General features: G+C 39.9%; 1 pseudogene; it reads right to left on the bottom strand.

Annotated features, from left to right (window-relative positions):
• Positions 1-1,939: 1,939 nt before the first annotated feature.
• On the bottom strand, positions 1,940-3,531 carry LOC118538588 (elongation factor 1-alpha 1 pseudogene; annotated as a pseudogene).
• Between the last annotated feature and the right edge of the window lie 270 nt (positions 3,532-3,801).

The raw sequence follows: 3,801 nt of genomic DNA, 5'->3' as shown, positions 1-3,801 counted from the left end.
AATTCTCAATGTACCCTGAAAGCTGGTACTACTTAGTTACTGTTGGCCATATATGAAGCTAGATGTTTAAAAATATTATTTAATTGAGATTTTTAATACATTTTCAGTACAAAAACCTATGAGGTAAGTCTGATTACAGTTTACTGATACACAACTTAAACTTCATGAGTTGAATGTCTGTATTTAAATTGGAATTTTTACCCTGAGAACTAAGCAAGTTCTTCTCCATCACTTCAGTCTCCGGCTGTCATACTTTTCTTGCTGTTGTAGACTCACGAAGTCAAATGGCCATACACAGCATGTCAACCATACTCTTTCTTTATCCATTACTATATCCCTTCCTTATTCCTCTAGCAGTCCAGTCTCTTTCACCCAGGTATTGTTACATTTTTCAGATTTATCCTTGTCTTCCCCACCTGCAAAACCCCACTTTTTAGTCACTTTAAGAGAAAGTTAACATGGAAGCAAAATATGCAACTAATAATCTTATGCTAATGTATTAATAATTCATTTAACTTGATGTGTTTCTTTTCCCAAGAGGTCAGCATTTAGAGAGAGATGGAAAGCCTATGTTTATCCTAAGGCACTTCCAATAATGGAATTTCCAATGATGAGAAAGTGCCTTTGGGCAGGAGAAGTTTTTTCCCATTCATATTACAGATATCCATGAGGAGGGGCGTGTTGGAGCTGGTTTGTACCAACTTGTGAAAACCGATCGTTAAGGTAAGGACACTGTCCCTGTAGATCTTATGCTCTAGTACAGGGTAACAACACATCAACAACAACCAAAAAAACCAAAATCAAAACCAAAAACAAACACGAAACATGAAAAGCAAAACTAAGATACACATGTACAGTATATTTTAGGTAAGATGGATAGTGAAATCTCATGAGAATGTGACATTTGAGTTGTGGCTTGAAGGAAGCAAGAGAGGGAGCTTTGTGAATATCTGGGGCAGAAGATTCCTAGTAAAGAGAATGCCAAGAGCAAAGATCCTGTGGCATGAGTGTGCCTGCTGTGTCTGAAGCAAAGTGAGGGCCATATGACTAGAGGTGAGTGAGACAGAGGTGAGGAGTTGGTGATTAGAGTACAGAAATAACAAATGGTCAGATCACAGAGGGCCATGTGGTTGCAGTAAGAACTGTGGCTTTTACTTTAGATGATATGAGAAGATTTTAAAGCAAAGGAATGACATGGAAACCCATTTTTAAATGGGATCTATCTGGCTGCTATAATGAGAATAGATTGGAAAGGAGGAGAGTAGTCACAAAGAAACCTATTAGAAAGCTATATCATATCCAGGAGGCTTGGACTATAATAGTTGCATTAGTGATAATAAAAACCAAGTGAGATTCTTTGAAAAGATATAGTTAGAATACCTGGGTTGAAGGAGAAAGGAAGGTAAGCTGACTCTAAGGTTTTTACCTCAGCAATTAGGTGGGGAATTTGCAGTAATTAAGGGTTTGGAAGTGAATCACAGATCTTATTTTTAGATAATTTGTATTAAAAATGCCTGTTAGACTTCAGAAGGGAGATGTAGAGTAAGCAGTTGGATATACACGAGTCTGAAGTACAGGCTAAAAAATAGATTGGGGTGTCATCAGCAAGTAGATGGCATTTATTTATTTATTCGTTTATTTTATTATTTTTTTCTCAATAAGCTTTTGTTTTAATGGGTCTCAAAATTCTGTGAGATTTTTGGTCAAGTTGTTTCCATTAAAAAGTACTGATTTTAAAAGCTAATAACTTAAAACTGCCCCCCCGCCCCCGCCACACACACAAAACAAATGGTCCACAAAACATTCTCTTTTCCTTCTGAAGGTTTTACAATGCATTGTTACCATTAACCAGCCTTTTACTATTAAACTTAAATGCCCAATTGATACAAACAGTTCTGAGACATTCTCCCACCGCTGATTAACACTGGGGTGGTGGGTATTAGGAATAATATTCATTTAGCTTTCTGAGCTTTCTGGGTGGATTGGTGACCTTGCCAGCTCCAGCTGCCTTCTGGTCCACTGCTTTGGTGACACCCACAGCAACCGTCTGTCTCATGTCACGAACAACAAAACAGCCCAGAGGAGGATAGTCAGAGAAGTTCTCAACACACCATATCAACAATAGCGGTATCATCGGATTTTAAGAACTTGGGGCCATCTTCCAGCTTTTCTCCAGAATGATGATCAATCTTCTCCTTCAACTCAGAAAACTTGCAAGCAATGTGAGCCGGGTGACAATCCAGCACAGGTGCATATCCAGCACTGATTTGGCCTGGATGGTTCAGGATAATCACATGAGCCCCGAAGCCAGCTGCTTCCATGGATGGGTCATTTTTGCTGTCACCAGTCACATTGCCAGGGCGAACATCTTTGACAGATATGTTCTTGACATTGAAGTCCACATTGTCCCCAGCAAAAGCCTCACTCAAAGCTTCATGGTGCATTTCAACAGATTTTACTTCAGTTGTGACATTGACTAAAGCAAAGGAGACCACCATGACAGGTTTAAGAACACCAATCTCCACCTGGGCCATAGGGACAGTACCAATACCACCAAATTTGTAGACGTCCTGGAGAGACATATGCAAGGGCTTGTCAGTTGGACGAGTTGGTGGCAGAATGCAGTCCAGAGCTCCAAACATGTGGTTCCACTGGCATTCCCATCTTTATGGGTGACTTCCCATCCCTTGAACCAAGACATGTTAGCACTTGGCTCCAGCATGTTGTCACCGTTCCAACCAAAAATTGGCACAAATGCTATTGTGTCAGGGTTGTATTCAATTTTCCTAATGTAGGTGTTGCCTTCCTTAATGATTTCCTTGCATCTCTTCTGGCTATAGGATGACTCAGTGGAATCCATTTTAACACCGACAATTAGTTGTTTCACACCCAGTGTGTAAGCCAGAAGGGCACGCGCACAGTTCTGCCTGTTCTTAGCTACCTGCTTCAAGTTCACCAACCCCAGCAGCAACAATCAAGACAGCACGGTCAGCCTGAGATGTGCCTGTAATCATGTTTTTGATAAAGTCTCTGTGTCCTGGGGCATCAGTAATGGTCCCATGACACTCAGTCTCAAATTTCTGCAGAGAGATATCAACGGTGATACCTTGTTCACGTTCAACTTTCAGTTAATCCAAGACCCAGCTACACTTGAAGGAGCCCCTTCCCATCTAGCAGTCTCCTTCTCAAATTTTTCGATAGTTTTCTTGTCGATCCCACCACATGTGTAGATCAGATGACCAGTAGTGGTAGATTTGCCCAAATCTATGTGTCCAATGGTGACAATGTTGATATGAGGCTTTTCCTTTCCCCCTTTTGGTTTAGGTTTAGCGGTGGTTTGCACGACACCTGTGTTGTAGCAGCAAACCCATTGTGAAAAAATAGTAGATGGTATTTAAAATCATGAGGCAGAATGGGATCACTTAGGGAGTAAATATAGGTAGAAAAACAAATCTCTTTAATAAGATAGACTTTACCCAGAGTATTATAGCTAAACCACTACCTACATAACAGTCTCTCCTCTTCCTCCATCTCTGCTTATACACATGCTAATATAAACAAAACACTATTTCACTGTATATTCTTTAGAAAAATCTAACTCTTACCAATACTTTAAAATTCAGCTTAATCATCACATTCTCCATGTATCTAGAGAATGGCTGAGTTGTCATTTTAATAGAAAATTATAGACTCACACACTAATCCCCCTTTATTTAACTTACATTCCTGTAGTGTTATTGTCTTCTGTATCATCTCTCTCACCCATCAGATCATGAACTTTCTAGAGGTGAGGATCACATA

This window comes from Halichoerus grypus, chromosome 4, assembly GCF_964656455.1.
Source record: "Halichoerus grypus chromosome 4, mHalGry1.hap1.1, whole genome shotgun sequence".
Taxonomy (NCBI): Eukaryota; Metazoa; Chordata; class Mammalia; order Carnivora; family Phocidae; genus Halichoerus; species Halichoerus grypus.
Note: the sequence above shows the minus strand (reverse complement) of the source record. Positions and strands in the feature narration are given on the sequence as shown.